The sequence below is a fragment of the Neolamprologus multifasciatus genome, chromosome 22 (assembly GCF_963576455.1).
Source record: "Neolamprologus multifasciatus chromosome 22, fNeoMul1.2, whole genome shotgun sequence".
NCBI lineage: Eukaryota > Metazoa > Chordata > Actinopteri > Cichliformes > Cichlidae > Neolamprologus > Neolamprologus multifasciatus.
The window spans coordinates 27,865,751-27,882,322 of NC_140459.1; the positions used below are offsets into that span (position 1 = coordinate 27,865,751).

The 16,572-nt window shown below is 39.9% G+C and overlaps 1 protein-coding gene and 1 long non-coding RNA gene across 3 annotated transcripts in view; both read right to left on the bottom strand.

Moving 5' to 3' along the window:
• LOC146493661 (uncharacterized) overlaps positions 1-16,572 on the bottom strand; it is a 534,640-nt gene that overhangs the window by 67,542 nt on the left and 450,526 nt on the right. The window lies entirely within an intron of this gene.
• khdrbs3 (KH domain containing, RNA binding, signal transduction associated 3) overlaps positions 7,570-16,572 on the bottom strand; it is a 194,610-nt gene continuing 185,607 nt past the window's right edge. The window contains exons 10-11 of one of the 2 annotated variants that reach the window (XR_014872004.1): positions 16,416-16,470; positions 7,570-14,711 (exon numbers count right to left, since the gene is read on the bottom strand). The gene's annotated coding sequence lies outside the window, so the exon portion shown is untranslated. Of the gene's footprint in view, positions 16,471-16,572 lie in introns of both variants that reach the window. The other variant, XM_085149024.1, reaches the window with a different exon arrangement.

Below are 16,572 nucleotides of genomic sequence, written 5' to 3' on the forward strand. Positions count from 1 at the left end.
TAAAATACCACACAAGCTAAATGTTTACAATTAGAGCGTCGGAAAGCACCACAAGGCTTTTCCTTGAAAATCAGAGGGCAGCACATTGATTGTTTCCTTCCTTTATTTACCATGTTTCTTGGCAGAGGTAAGGTGAAGTGTCTGAATCGGGGCATTTTTAAATGCCAAACATGCTCAGCTTAACAGGAGGCAAATGTCATTCAGAAGGTCAGTGTTTCATAAGTGGAAATCTGTGTTAAGGTAAACTATTTAGATGGTGGGCTTTTAACTTTTCCTCACAATGGTGAGTCCATTCATATTGTGACTGCAGTATGATAACACAATTTCTAATTTCACAACTGTCTGTTTGTATTGTCTCACAGCCCGCCTGCCTGTATTCAAAGCATAAACAATTGCTTTAATCTCCGGGCTCTGCTACAGTGCTGTTGCTTTACAGTTGGGCCTACCTCAGTGGAATGAAAAGCGAACAGTAGAGTGGAAGAGCAACTCGATAATCATGTTTTCATTTTATAAAGTGGGCAACTTTAGCCTCACATGAGCTTGATTAGGAAAATATACTATTATGTTTGAGTGGGATTTGGCATGTGAGAGATTAGGTGTAGCAGTACAGCTTGGGAAAAATATTTGTTTACAAATAAATCTCAGTAATTTGCACTGTGAGTTTACTTTGTGTGTAGGCTTTGATTAGCTAGTGTGTACTGCTGCTCTGAGGTTCACTGCTCTTTGTGAATTTAGACAACTGAATCAAATGAGATATAACCAGATATCACCTAAGCTGTCATAAATAAGTATATAGTATGAATGAGACAGGTGCGACCCTAGGCTGGTTTTTCCCTTTAATAAGGACAGGGGCAGGTAATTGCCAACTTAGCAACTTTGTTACTATATTTAACAAGTTTTCAGACCCCCTTATCAACTTTTTTTCTAAAAAGTAACTAGCGACAAATCTGGCGACTTTTTCTGGTGTTTTTGGAGACGTATAATATATTTTTGACTTGAAATGTATCGCATATGTGTCGCTCTTACACTCAACAAGCGGGCGTGCTCCTGTGTGCACCTCGCCTGTGCCAAGGCGCTCACAGGCGGCGGCCTTAACCCCATCTTGTACATCCGATTTCGACTGAAGTTATGTCCATTTTGATTGTTAATGTAGTTTGTTAACAACGTTATGGCTAAAATGTTCTTCTTTTGCTGTTACTTTTTGTGGATCACAAGGTTTAAAAGTACTTAAACACACAAACAAACTTTTGCTGGTCCCAAGTCTGGATAAAGGAGGAGGATTTGAATTGTGACATTCAAAAAAAACAATAATTCCTAAAAGAAATTTAATTTGTAGTTCTAAATATATTCTAAATGCTTTTAGGGTGTTTCTTACTCACATTATGCCTCTTCAACAATGTTATTTTTCTCTCCTACAGCAGCCATTCCAATTACATAGCCATGACCAATTATGCAAATTAAGCGATGACATCATTTAGCGACTTCTAGTGACTTTTAGGATGGCCAATAGCGATTTTCCTTACTGAGGAGTTGGCAACACTGATTAGTCGAGCTCTTGAGTGAACCTGGAGCTGTGTGACTGCCTGGTCTACGCTGTGCTATTTGGCCTTTTTAACTTTTCTATGGCAGCTTGATGTGGGTTGTGTGAGTACAAGAAAACAATTATTAGAATATGATGTTTTAAATTTGTTTAGATCAGAGGAATAAGGAAGGATTTGTCCGTGTGTTTCAGTTTGGCTTAGCTGTAGGCTTGCGAGTGTGTGTAATTGTTTAGAGGAAAAGGAATTTATGGACACTGGGGGTCTGCTGCCATAAAAGGAGACAGGAAGCTACAGTTGGGGATTGCTGATGCTGATGCTTGTACCTTTAATAAAAACTCATAATTGTTATAACTTAGAAGTAGGTTTGCAGGAGACTCTCCACCTTAAATGTAAATGTAAGACAACAAGAGGCCACTGGCCCAGTGGATGCCTCAGTGGGGGTCTCAGTGTTTGTAATATGGTAACTCTGTTGTGTAGAGGAATTTGGTGTAGCTTGGGTGAGGAGATTACTTTTATGACCGGCAGGAAGTCACGTACACAGAGACACACCCACACCTACATGCACACTCACTCACGTGCACTCACACATACACACAGGCACGCACACTTACATAGACATATGGGTACGCGCACACATAGGCACTCACGTGCTCGTGCATACACACACAGACACAGAGTTTGCAGCACACCATGGGGGTTTTATGATGGGGTCGCTTCTACAAAACTGTGTTTCACAGACAAAGGAGTGAAGATTTGCAGAGGGACACCGGCCTTGCACATCTCCCCTTCTAGAAGGTGCATGCTTAAATGAAGATGAATAAAGATGAATAAAGTTTTTTGTGAAAATGACTACTGAATTTTGGTGCCATCTCTGGATGCCCAAGGAATAAAAAGAACCGGGGTGAAACTGGTTTCGCAACAGTTGATTAGTCTTCTATTGGAGTGGTAGGTCACAGAAAATGTTCTGCTTGAGCTTTGGTAGAGTTTTGAAGTTATTTGTACCCCTGTAGGAAAAAACATAATTTAACACTGGAGAAACTTGTAGTGGACTCCGCCACCCCTGGCTGATACTTATTAGGGTGCGACCCTAACCTGGAGACAGGTAACTGAAAAACAGATATGACGCAAAGTGGGAGGGATATTCCTTCTGAGGTAAAGTGTTCAGTGATGTCCTGTTTTATTTTACAGATTGCCAAGCTGCTGCTTTGCCGCGGTGGATTTCTTGCTGTTGGGCAAAGGTGCTGATACGCTGGTGGCTCTATTGTAATTTGTGCTTTCATCCACACTCCGGACTCACATATAAACATAGACGGTTTCCATCTGATCCGGGCAGACAGAACAATGGAGAGTGGTAAGAAGAGAGGAGGGGGTTTGGCTGAGTTTGTGAACAATAGATGGTGTAACTGGTGGCATTTATCTATCAAAGAGATGCTATGCTGTAAGGACATTGAGTTGCTAGCGGTTAGCATGAGGCTGTACTATCTACCGCAAGAGTTTACACACGTCACTGTGATAGCTGTGTATGTCCCGCCCTCTGCTAATGCTGCAGCAGCCTGTGAGGTCCTGCACACTGTAACCAGCAGACTCCAAACACAGCACCCTCAGGCCCTTTTCCTGATCTCTGGCAACTTTAATCACATCTCCCTGTCCTCCACTCTCCACACCTTCACCCAGCACGTCACCTGCCACACCAGAGACATTAAAACATTGGACTTATTGTATGCCAACACCAAGGAGGCATACAGCTCATCACCTCTCCCTCCCCTGGGGGCCTTAGATCACAACCTTGTTCATCTCCAGCCTGTGTATAAACCTCTAGGACACGGAGAACCAGTTGTGAAACGCACAGTTAGGAAATGGTCGACAGAGACTGAAGAGGCCCTAAGGGACTGTTTTTGTTTGTTTGTTTGTTTTTTGCCTGTCCCGTTTGGCTCTTTTGCCATCAGAATTATTGTCTAAAGGCGAAGAAAGATGCCCAACGGATTTACTTTACCAAATGGACCATCCCAGCCTTGCCGTAATGGTCTATTTGATTCACCTTTTATTGTTTATTTTATTTTATTTTCACTTGCTAAATACGGGACAGACTTGACTGGGGAAAAGAAAGGGGAGAAAGAAAGAGGAAAAGTAAAACAGCGGGGAAGAGGGACGGGGATAAAGGGCAAAAAACATAAACCAACAAAATAAGCAGACAAAAAATACATAAACCATCATTTTTATAGCGGCAACCCTTCCCATGAGTCATATGGGTAAACATTTCCATCTAGCCCGATCGCCTTCTACTTTCTTTAAAAGTGGGATATGGTTTAATTTAGTTAGATCTGCAAGCTTGGGAGAAACATTAATACCTAAATATTTTATATTTCCCGATTGCAGTGGTGTAGAAGAAGAATTATGGAAGGAGCAATTAATCGGAAGGACTGTAGATTTTGACCAGTTAATTGAGTAAATTGATATTCTTGCAAAAGAGTTTATCAATTCAATCACCCCAGAGATATTGGTTTGTGAGTAACACATCATCCGCATAAAGGCTGATTTTATGTTCCACGTTCTTGCATTTTATGCCCTTAACTACTGAATTCTGTCTAATTGCTGCTGCTAGTGGTTCAATAAAAATTGCAAACAGTGAAGGGGAAAGTGGGCATCCCTACCTGGTGCCCCCCAGGGGACAGAAGCTGGAGGATGTTTGGTCATTTGTTCTGACACAAGCTGTTGGGGAATTATATAATATTTTTAACCAGTTAATGAAAGAGGATCCAAAACCAAATTTGTGTAAAGTTGCAAACAGAAATGTCCAGTTAACTCTGTTAAATGCTTTTTCTGCATCTAAAGAAAATATTGTAGTTTCAAGGTTTTTACTGTATGAGTAGTCTATCAAATTAAGTAATCTATGTGTATTTGTTGATGACTGCCTACCTTTTATGAAACCAGTTTGGTCAGGATGAATTAAGAGGGGGGTTATTTTCTCTAGTCTCTTTGAGAGAGCTTTGCAGATTATTTTAAGGTCTACATTTATAAGGGATATTGGACGATAGCTTGAGGGATATACAGGGTCTTTGCCTGGTTTTAGCAGGAGATTAATGTTTGCAGAATTCATGTTTGATGGAAGTCTGCCCTTTTCTTTGATTTCCAACAACGTTCTGTAGAAAACTGGTGCTGGAATCGTCCAGAATTCTTTGTAGAGTTCTGCAGGAAAGCCGTCTGGACCTGGAGCCTTATTATCGGGCAGTCTTATCAGGGCTTCCTGGAGTTCGCCTGGTGTTAGTGGTGAATCCAGTGCCATTGCTTGAGTGTCTAATAATTTTGGAAGAGTAATGTTGTCCAAGAACTGTTCAATTTCCTTTTTAGACGGGTTTATTTGTGGTGAATACAACGTTTTCTGGTTTTGTTTTGCGTATTTTGTTCAATGTTTCCTTATCTTAGCCTATTAATTAACGAAAGACCAAGACAGACTTTTAATTCATTTGAAAGCCTGATGCTTAGCCTTGTCCACCCCAGCTGTAAAACTCAGAAACCAGTCTTACTTGTTATCATCTATCGTCCACCTGGGCCTTACACAGAGTTTCTGTCTGATTTCTCAGACTTTTTATCTGATTTAGTTCTGAGCTCAGATAAAATAATTATTGTGGGGGATTTTAACATCCATGTAGATGCTAAAAATGACAGCCTCAACATGGCATTTAATCTAATCTTGTTTTAACATATGGCATAGAAACTGAACATTTAACAGTGTTTCCTGAAAACCCTCTCCTGTCTGATCATTTCTTGATAACATTTACATTTACAATAATTGATTACGCAGCAGTGGAGAGTGGACTTTATCAAAGTAGATGTCTTTCTGAAAGCGCTGTAACTAAGTTTAAGAATATAATCCAGCCACTGTTATCATCGTCAATGCCCTGTACCAACATAGAGCAGAGCAGCTATCTGAACGCTACCCCAACAGAGGTTGATCATCTTGTTAATAATTTTACCTCCTCACTACGTACGACTCTGGATACTGTAGCTCCAGTGAAAACTAAGACCTCAAATCAGAAGTACCTGACTCCGTGGTATAATTCTCAAACACGTAGCCTAAAGCAGATGACTCGTAATCTGGAGAGGAAATGGCGTGTCACAAATTTAGAGGATCATCATTTAGCCTGGAGAAATAGTTTGTTGCTTTATAAGAAAGCCCTCCGCAAAGCCAGAACATCTTACTACTCGTCACTGATTGAAGAAAATAAGAACAATCCCAGGTTTCTCTTCAGCACTGTAGCCAGGCTGACAAAAAGTCAGAGCTCTGTTGAGCCAACCATCCCTTTAACGTTAACTAGTGATGACTTCATGAACTTCTTCACAAATAAAATTTTTATCATTAGAAAAAAATTACCAATAATCATCCCACAGATGTAATATTATCTACAGCTACTCTTAGTACCATTGATGTTAAGTTAGACTCTTTTTCTCCAATCGATCTTTCTGAGTTAACTTCAATAATTACTTCCTCCAAACCATCAACGTGTCTTTTGGACCCCATTCCTACAAAACTGCTCAAAGAAGTCCTGCCATTAATTAATTCTTCGATCTTAAATATGATGAACCTATCTCTAATAATCAGCTATGTACCACAGGCCTTCAAGGTGGCTGCAGTTAAACCTTTACTCAAAAAGCCATCTCTAGACCCAGCAGTCTTAGCTAATTATAGGCCAATCTCCAACCTTCCTTTCATATCAAAAATCCTTGAAAGAGTAGTTGTCAAACAGCTAACAGATCATCTGCAGAGGAATGGCTTATTTGAAGAGTTTTCAGTCAGGTTTCAGAGTTCATCACAGCACAGAAACAGCTTTAGTGAAGGTTACAAATGATCTTCTTATGGCCTCTGACAGTGGACTCATCTCTGTGCTTGTCCTGCTAGACCTTATATTCGATACTGTTGACCATAATATCCTATTAGAGCGATTAGAACATGCTGTAGGTATTACAGGTACTGTGCTGCAGTGGTTTGTATCATATCTATCTAATAGACTCCAATTTGTACATGTAAATGGAGAGTCCTCTTCACACACTGAGGTCAATTATGGAGTTCCACAGGGTTCAGTACTAGGACCAATTCTGTTTACATGCTTCCCTTAGGCAGCATCATTACACATTTTCACTGCTATGCAGATGACACCCATCTCTATCTGTCCATGAAGCCAGATAACACACACACCAATTAGTTAAACTGCAGGAATGTCTTAAAGACATAAAGACCTGGGTGGCCGCTAACTTTCTGCTTCTTAATTCAGATAAAACTGAGGTTATTGTACTCGGCCTTGAAAATCTTAGAAATATGGTATCTAACCAGATTCTTACTCTGGATGGCATTACCTTGGCCTCCAGTAACACTGTGAGGAACCTTGGAGTCATTTTTGACCAGGATATGTCCTTCAACGCACATATTAAACAAATATGTAAGACTGCGTTCTTCCATTTGCGCAACATCTCTAAAATTAGAAATATCCTGTCTCAGAGTGACGCTGAAAAACTAGTTCATGCATTTATTACTTCCAGGCTAGACTACTGCAATTCATTATTATCAGGATGTCCTAAAAACTCCCTGAAAAACCTTCAGCTAATCCAAAATGCTGCAGCAAGAGTCCTGACAGGGACTAGAAAGAGAGAGCATATTTCTCCTGTTTTGGCTTCCCTTCATTGGCTTCCTGTTAAATCCAGAATTCAAAATCCTGCTCCTCACATACAAGGTCTTAAATAATCAGGCCCCATCTTATCTTAATGACCTTGTAGTGCCATATCACCCTATTAGAGCACTTTGCTCTCGCATTGCAGGCCTACTTGTTGTTCCTAGAGTATTTAAAAGTAGAATGGGAGGGAGAGCCTTGAGTTTTCAGGCCCCTCTTCTGTGGAACCAGCTTCCAGTTTGGAAAACTTTCCTTTTTGCTAAAGCATATAGTTAGGGCTGGACCAGGTGACCCAGAATCCTCCCTTAGTTATGCTGCAATAGACGTAGGCTGCCGGGGATTCCCATGATGCATTGAGTTTTTCCTTTCCAGTCACCTTTCTCACTCACTATGTGTTAATAGACCTCTCTGCATTGAATCATATCTGTTATTAACCTCTGTCTCTCTTCCACAGCATGTCTTTTATCCTGTCTTCCTTCTCTCGCCCCAACTGGTTGCAGCAGATGGCCCCGCCCCTCCCTGAGCCTGGTTCTGCCGGAGGTTTCTTCCTGTTAAAAGGGAGTTTTTCCTTCCCACTGTCGCCAAAGTGCTTGCTCATAGGGGGGTCATATGATTGTTGGGTTTTTCTCTGTATCTATGAAGCGCCTTGAGGCAACTTTTGTTGTGATTTGGTGCTATATAAATAAAATTGAATTCAATTCAATTACCTCCCTCAGTTCACATAAACAAGGTACAAAAGCAGGAAATTGCTAATTAACCAGCATCATCTAATTACATTTAAATTAATGTCTACTGCCATTAACGTAACACCACAGACTGCCCTCCAATTTGACACAGAGTCACTGTAAACTCCACCACAGTACTGCTAAATAACCAGTTTAGCTTGAGGTAAGATGGTTAATATTTGCATGCAACCTTTGAATACTACTATTAAATACTATTATTACAATTTTAAAAAAAGTACTTCAATAGCATGTAAAATGATACAAACTGATACAAACTGTTGTTGTTACAAGCATGTTGTTTTTTCTCTCCTTGGGAAACACATCTACTGTGCATTTAGCTACAAAGACAAAAACTGCACACAAAAAGGTTATTGCATAGTTATCAGTTAAGTATTTCATCACATTTGCTGAGTTGTTTTGAAAAGCTACATTTGAAATTAAATGGCAGTTACAAAAAAAAGCTAATCAATTTATGGTCACCTCTGATGAGTAACACGTCGCAGGGTCAACACAGTATTGAGGATGTAAGCGATGCATGGGATGTAATTTTCTTGTAAGTAAGAAAGTGCATTCAAATTGTAGGCTAGAGGAATTGTCAAGCTGCAGCACTTGAAGGTTAAAGTGCCAGAACACCGTTCCAGATCCTTCTGATTCACTCTAACCCCTGCATACAAACAACACAGCTTAGACACACCTTTACGGACACTATTCAACAATTCCCATGTTGAAAATGTCCAAAGTTATTCAAAGCTATTTGAAGAAACAACTGCTATGAAGTAATATTCAAAATACTTGTGGGTTGAAGAGATATCGTTTAAAATTATAACACTTTTGTGTAATTCCTTTTTGTGTTTGCAATGGCAGCCTGTGAAAAGGCAATGCATTTTTAGAAAAGTGGGGGTAGGCCAAAAAAGAAATCACACCCACTAGTAAAATTCAACCCCTAGGCGTGAAATAAATCTGCAGGGGGTCATGAAAAAGGGAACTTTAAGGTCGCAGATGCAATGTGTTTGAGTGTCTTTGTGTTTTGATCTGATAAATAAATAGAAATTAAGGTGATGGTCTGCGTCAGGTTGATCCGGTGACGCTGAAAGCGCTCACGTAGCAAGGATACGGTAATAATAATATGGCTGACTTTGACCTGTTAAAAACAACAACTCCCCTTTTTTCTCTTTTTGTTTATATCTCTGTAAGTATGATGGGGTGGGGGTGGGGGTGGGGGGGCGTAAACATACGGACTTTAATCTCAAATTTCACACAGCCGAGACACAACTTCAAAGTGGAACGGCCTGAAGGATGGGAGCAGAGAGAGAGGGGGAGAAAAAAGCTGAAAGAATGAGGAACAGCAACATTTACATGAGGGGAGAGATGTATCCAAGGGAGCAGCAGTGAAGGGGAACATACAATATTTAAAAGGATGGAGACTGAGACAGCCTTTGCTACACAAACGTATTTGATCTGTAACTATTATTTCAAGGGCATATCAAGGTAAATAATATCCTTGCAGTGGTGAGGTTTTGAAGTTAGAAAAACATGCCAACTGCCAAAACTCATCATGAGCACCCCCACAACACCGACCCACTCCGTTATGACTATATATAGTTCAGACTTCATTAAAGAGTGTCAGTCCTCAGTAGTCGGGACAGTGCAATTGCGTCTTTGATTTGTTTTCCAGCTAACTGACTTCAAAGTTTATAATCACGGCACAGAGCAAAAAAAAATGTTCATCATGCTTATTTTATATACCAGCGAGAGGAAAACCTAAATTTCCTGTGAATATATCTACAATTCCGCTTGCTCGTGTATTTAGTTACATGCAATGTGTGACAGCACATTTTAAATGACGAACATAATGTACAAAAGGCACAATTACATGTACATTATATTTAAATGTATCTGTGCGAATGTCTATGTCTATGTGTGTTCCTTGTACCCACCTTTCTAGGGTTTCCACCAGTTTATAAAAGCCCAGCCTGACCTAAAGCCGAGTCATGCATCGCTTTGTAACCAAGCAGCAAGAAGCAACCGACAGCCTTCAGATCATTTGAAACATTTAAATAAATAAATACAAGTGTCAAAAACTGCAGTTTATATATTGGACGCTGGCTCCAAAAACTGGGTCAGTCCACATAGACTCATGTGTTAAGACGTGACTGGCTCAGGTGGTAGAGCAGGTCACCTACAAACCGGAAGGTTGGTGGTTTGATCCCAGCTCCTCCAGTCTGCTTGGGCAAGATACTAACCCCATGTTGCTCTCCAATGCATCCATCAGAGTGTGAATGAATCTTAGATAGTAAGCCTGGAAAAAGTGCTGGTGTGATTAGGTGAATGAATCAGTTGTATAAAGCGCTTTGAGTGCTCAGATAGAGTAGAAAAGCACTATATAAGAACCAGCCCAGTCCATTTAAGATGCCCAGCTTAATAGTATTAAAGACCTTCCAGTTTATGACTGGTACTAAAGGTGTTACAGTTGTCATGGGGTGGAATGGACAAGTTTAACTGAGTGTTTTTCATCTTGCATGGGTTGCTATGTTTTATTACTTTTAATCTTTTAATAATGTACTGGTTTCAGTCATTATGCAAATGTACTATTTATAAGATTGGGGAAACCTGCAGTCAGCTGAGACTGAAGAAGGCACTTGGATGAGTGACGAAACATTTCTCCCACAAAACGTTACGTCCAGATGAACAGAATCAACTTTTGGAGAATAATGGACAGTGTTTTATTCTTATGGTTTTATTGCATGTTTTATTGTATATATTTGTTAACTTGTTCCGGAGAGACTCAGCCCCTTACTGATTACTAACCTGACCCACCTGAGAGTTCAGGACTGCGAGAATGACCAATCAGGGGTCGCCTTTTGATCACTGTAGGCCAATAAGAGGGCCTGGCGGATGGAAGAAAGGAGAGAGCGTGAGCGGTAGAGATACGGCATGTCAACTGGTGGTCGGCGGCTGCCGTGGAGAGCGGCATGGAAGACTGGATATAGGCGAAGGTGAACGAGACTAAGGGGCAGCAGTGCGATGGCGAGAGGGAGACAGGAAAGTGCTCAGGGACGAAGAGAGGACTGTGTTGGTGCTGGCGGGAAGTAGCTTTTAACTCTGTTCTCCCTGGCCAGGGGTGTTTTTAATTGCTTTTATTTTTTTTGTTGTTGTTAAATAAATTGAATCTTAAAACTTGACCATTATAATGTGCTATTGCCTTGGCTCCCCCACTGCTCTGTCCCAGTCAGTGCATGTGCACTAGCATAGCATGCTAATTTCCGCTAGCTCCAATGCTAATTTCCGCTAGCTCCGATGCTAATTTCCGGTAGCCCTCTTGCATTGAAAATACCCTTTCTGAGGCTAAAGCAATGAGTCTGATGCACTTTATACTAAATGTTATTTGAAAGTTACAGTCATATTACTAAGGTATGGGTGTAAAATGTGGTGTTTTATGTGAATTTATGTTAACATGTTTATTTTTCTCATGGTACTAATTTTTGTTTTGCACGCTAGTAATTTGAAATTAAAGAGCCTTCACCTGCACTTTACCTAGTTTGGAACTTTTGAGAACTCCTAAAGCCAATGTGTATTTCTAATGTACTTCTGAGGAATTGTTTGTGTTTTTCTATGCACTTTGAAAATTAGAATTAACAAGGGTGTACAATGAAGAATTATATTGAAAGAAATCTAGAAACACTGGTAGCAATTAATTGTAATAAGCTATAAATATCAGAGCCGAATGGTTGAACTGTGTTCTGAGCGGTTGCCAGGGTCGGGTTTTTTTTTTTTTTTTTTTTTCTTTTTCTATGCTTATTTCACTTGGGTTGGTTTTGAAAACCCGAGAAGAATCGAGGATCCCTTTTCCAGTACTGGATGTCGAGCCCTAGTCCAAAGAGCTGGATGACCTGGTAGATTGTAACTCGACTGGTTACGAACACACAGTTACTATTGAATATTGACAGATATTGTTGTTCCTATTAGTTGCTTGACTTGAAATTAACTGGCAGATCATTTCCTTTTGTTTCACAAACAACTATTTCTGTACTTCATAACTGTAAATGTCTTCCTGAATTGACATCTAAGCAACTTTTCAATATTTTTTAAAAGCTCCTTACTCCATGCCTTTCCCTCTGGTCTGTTTTAATAAAGAGTGAAAAGCATTCCTTGTTTTCATTGCTAGTATTTGCTGCCGTTGACTTGAAGTCCTTTGGAGATCGATCACACTCAATCTAAGCCTCCATTTAGTAAGTGACACACAGTGACCTCTGGTCACATTAGTGTTCACTTCAGGAGACACGGGGACACTTCAGCATGGATCAGGGTGTTTTAATCTCAGTAAGATTAAGAGCCCTCCAGTTAATTACAGAACAAACAGCTAGAGGCAGCTGCTTTAGATCCTGAACATGATTAAGGCAAATACTAGTGGGTTAGCACACTTCATGAAATCAAAAAGCCAGTGCTTTTTATGTTTTCAGCTACAACAGATGTAACTAACCAGTATTATAGTCGTATATGTATAACGGTCATCCAATAAGTGCAACATATAGGCAAGATAACACTAAAGCAAGAGCTAGACGCTATAGGTTTTTTTCCCCCCCCTTTTAAATAAATGTAATTAAATCTGGTATGTGTGTAAACTTCTCTTTCCAAAACCAATTAAAAAGCACACACAGGCTTGATAGCATAAATACTTTTTAATATTCTTAAAGATTATTTGTATGAGTATTAAAAAAAAGTCTGAGTAGTTAGCACGGCTGCCACTGCTGCAAGTGGGTCTTCAGCTTGAACCCGTTCTGTGCAAGTCTTTTCAGGGTCTCTTCACATGAAAAACGGGCTAGCTTATGATGAGATAAAACAAATAAGGAGCCAGATTGAGCTCAGTTAGACATATTAAAATAAATAAATAAAACAAAGTGCAGTAAAATCCCCCTACCAACATTTTTCAAGGGGAACTCAAAGACAGTCAGAAGATGATCCCTGACGCTCTGATCTCTGGTCAAGAAATAGTCCCACTTATACATCCCAGGATATTTCATTTTTTGCAAAAAAAAATGTAACGCAAGGTCTTACAGTATGCTAAGCTAAACTAACTGGTTAAGTTAAGCTAGTCTAATGGTCTGTCAGCCCCCAAAAGCAAGTCTTGAACTTGGCAGCCAGTTTAAAATGCCTTAGGTGTTTATCTAAACTAGCTTTGATTTAATTGGTCATTTGGACATAAAGACCACATATTTCGACTCACCAATAAAGTCTAGTTTAAAAAAAAAAAGGTTAAAACCTTTGGTGAGTCTATATTCTGAATGCCATATCGCTTTCTAGTAGTCTATGGGTTTGACAGATTTGACAATAACGCTAACAAACACACAACAAGACTTACTTTGATTCAAATATATTTTAAGCCTAGCGCAGTTTGTCTGTTTGAAAGGAAAAACAAATACAACAAACAACTCTTATTCAAAAACTAATTCAGTGTAACCTTGAAACAGAGCACAGCAGGTTCAGTAGGACCCCATACCTCACAGTAAGAAGCTAACTGGAAAAAAGGTTTTCACAGCCTTTTAGCACTTTCTAATTTTGCTGGTCTGCTCACCATCGATCTAGCGCTGAAATTGACTCGTCTGCCAGTGATAGATGACTGCATCCTCCCTTGTATGCATTCCTAATCAAATAAGTTGCTTTTAACTTTATTAACTTGGACAAGCTCACTTCAGATAAGCCTGTCCCTTTAAGCCACTGCAGAGTGGAAATCAGCCTCTGGAGGTGATGAGAGTTGACTCTGGGAGCCTGAGATGTGAGCTTTAGGTCGCTGTGCCATTGTCTGACGCTTGGCCTGAGGCTCCAGTGAGAATCACTTCCTCTAATGGAAAACTATTGTCTGCCACTGAGGACATACAGCTGTGAGGAATAAGGATCAGCCTATCTGGACTTATGCACAAGACAGAATGAAGCTCTCCACCGGAGAGAAAGCTATTTTGGAATTGTAATATCCACTGAAGTCGTTTCTGATTAAGCAGTACATCTGGAAAAGACTGTGCTCTTGTATATGAGGCTGGGTGGTGTTTTCCTGCATGCTTGTAATGCATACAAAGAAGCAGAAAAACAACATAAAAGAAAAAAAGTAGTTATCTTTCTTTCCAGCGCTGGCATATATGTTAACTTGGGTAATGGGACTAAACATCTAAAAGTGTCAAAACAATGCAACAATAAGGCGCTTGGTGAATTATTTATTCATTGGAGCTGATTTGATAGAGGTTAATGAGCACAACAGGGTGAGAATAGACGTGTCTCTGCTAGAATTATGATGCCTTTTCCTTAGCATGTTGCATTATTTATTTACTCATCCTTAGCTGGCATTCAGCTCCAACTCTAACGCAAGAGGTAGACACATCCAGTCTGATAACAGTTTGAATCGGGAACCATGGAAGTGAGGTTCACACTCAGTTCAGAGCACTCTTGCTATATGTAAAATGTATACACAGCCGGTGAAGCTCTGAAGGAAATATCCCCCGACAGACCGTCCCAGAGGATAAGGAACTCCATTTGCCTCACGGGTTTCCTTCCATTCCTCTGTTCTGAAGATGTGTGATACAGGCACGATCTTTCCCCTCCTTTTTGTGCATCTCAACAGGTCACCACTCCATCCCCTCCCCCACAGGATTCACCTCGGCCCAGACTGTGAAAATCTGGACGTCTGCGATTCGTCCGAAGGACAGAGTCCGTAGCTTGTTTCTTTCCCTTCATCAGGAGTGGGTTTGAATCTGTGTGGGCCTGAATGTTTGGAAGGAAACGATTCATCAAGTCTATCAAGGAAATAAAGAAGAGAGAACAATATGACGATTAACAAAAACAAAAAAAAAGGCAAAAACAATGCTTTGTTTGGACTGCACAACATTCATTGGCCTGCTGGCGCATCTAGGCAACCTAGTACTATGGTTTGTTTTTTCACTAAATAGGCAGATTTTCAGAAGCCAGACCATGTTACATTTCAAATGAGGTTTTATACATTTTGGCATTACAGCTGTAAATGGTTTTACATTGGGATGTTCCAAAGAGGTGAAAAGCCTTCACAAAGGGTTGCACTTAATCATACCCCTTAAAACAACACTCGATGTTCTATAGACTAATTGTGTGGGTGAGCAATGGATAGGCATTGCAAAAAAACTGGGAGGTATCAGGGGCCGTTTGAGGTTCAATGTCTTGCTCAAGGACATCTCAACCTGTGGACTAGAGAAGCCGGCTGATTGGTGAACAACCTGCTCTACCTTCTGGCAGATAATCTGGTGGGACTTGAATCCCCTCTAGAAGATTGTGGAAGGGCATAACAGGGGAGCTGCCGAGGGTTGAGCTTTCTAGAGGCAATTGTTAGAATTTCACAATCTCTGGAAAAACAGCTTTACTTCTAAAGATCCATTATGACAACAACATTGAGCTGCCTCAAAGTCACATTAATATTTGATGTGCCATGATAACATTGTGTCCTCTGCAGAATATTTCATTTTAGGGGTTTTTCACTTGACATTCAAACAGGTTAGACCATCATGTGAGAATTCCTCTGACAGGCAAACATTTTCATCTGGAAGGATTAGTGTTGTTCGACTGTAACTAGCCCTCAGCCAACCCAGATAAAACATGATCCTATTGGATGGTTGAGATCAGTACATGTGATCTTTATACTTGGACTCTAATAGAGAAGCTTTGCATAACAACCCTTCATAGTTCCCTTTTAGCTTTAAGTACAACCTTCATTTGAACTAACTTTCTCCTGATTGGTTGCTCCTCGCTTAGAGGTTAAGGCAGCAGGTGAGTGGGACTTATTCTTTTAACCAGATTTGGTACCAAAGATGACTCTATCTGAGGTATCTGCTCTCACTGATCATCATACGTAGCAAAAAGGTTAAAAGCAGTTTGAAGCCTTAGCCTTATAGGATTACCAGGATGTGACCCAACCTAATCATTTGAATGTGTTTATACATTGTTTTAAAAATAAATTGGATTATATTTTATTTTTCAGTTTTTTTAAGAATCTGTCTTGAATTTTGTTTAAAATAGTTTTGAGCATCAGCTGATTGATTGGATCAATAATATTAAAGCCTGAATTTCATGCGAACACTTTTCTTTTTGGTAACACGTCAAGATTTTAAATAAATAAGAAAAAATTTAGCTTTGCCCTGTTTGAGATAGAGTGTGTTATTATGTTGTATCATTTTGAACATAAATCACATAACATGTCTGCACACTACTTGAAAGTCTTTGAAGTGTAACTGCAAATCATCATGCCTTTAAGTACTTTATATTTGTGATGTAGACCTGTAAATTAAGTTTACATGCTAAAACCCATAAACCTTATATAACTATGTACACTGCATTGTATCAACGCATGATTTCACATCTATACTACTGTTACATTGTTGCCTGTTCTCTTTCCCCACCACCAGATCCAACTTTGAACATAGCACGACAAGTTTAGATGAGCAAGCATACGCATGATGCAGCAAACAACATACCTTCAGCACCATTGGAATAAATGGATGGACGCCCCTGTGCAGCCAGTACTTCGACCTAGAAGGAAATATATAAACCAGTGTGACTATTCAAGTTTACGTCATAAACACAGGTAACAACAAATGGCATGAAAAGAAATGCCAAGACACATAATATTTT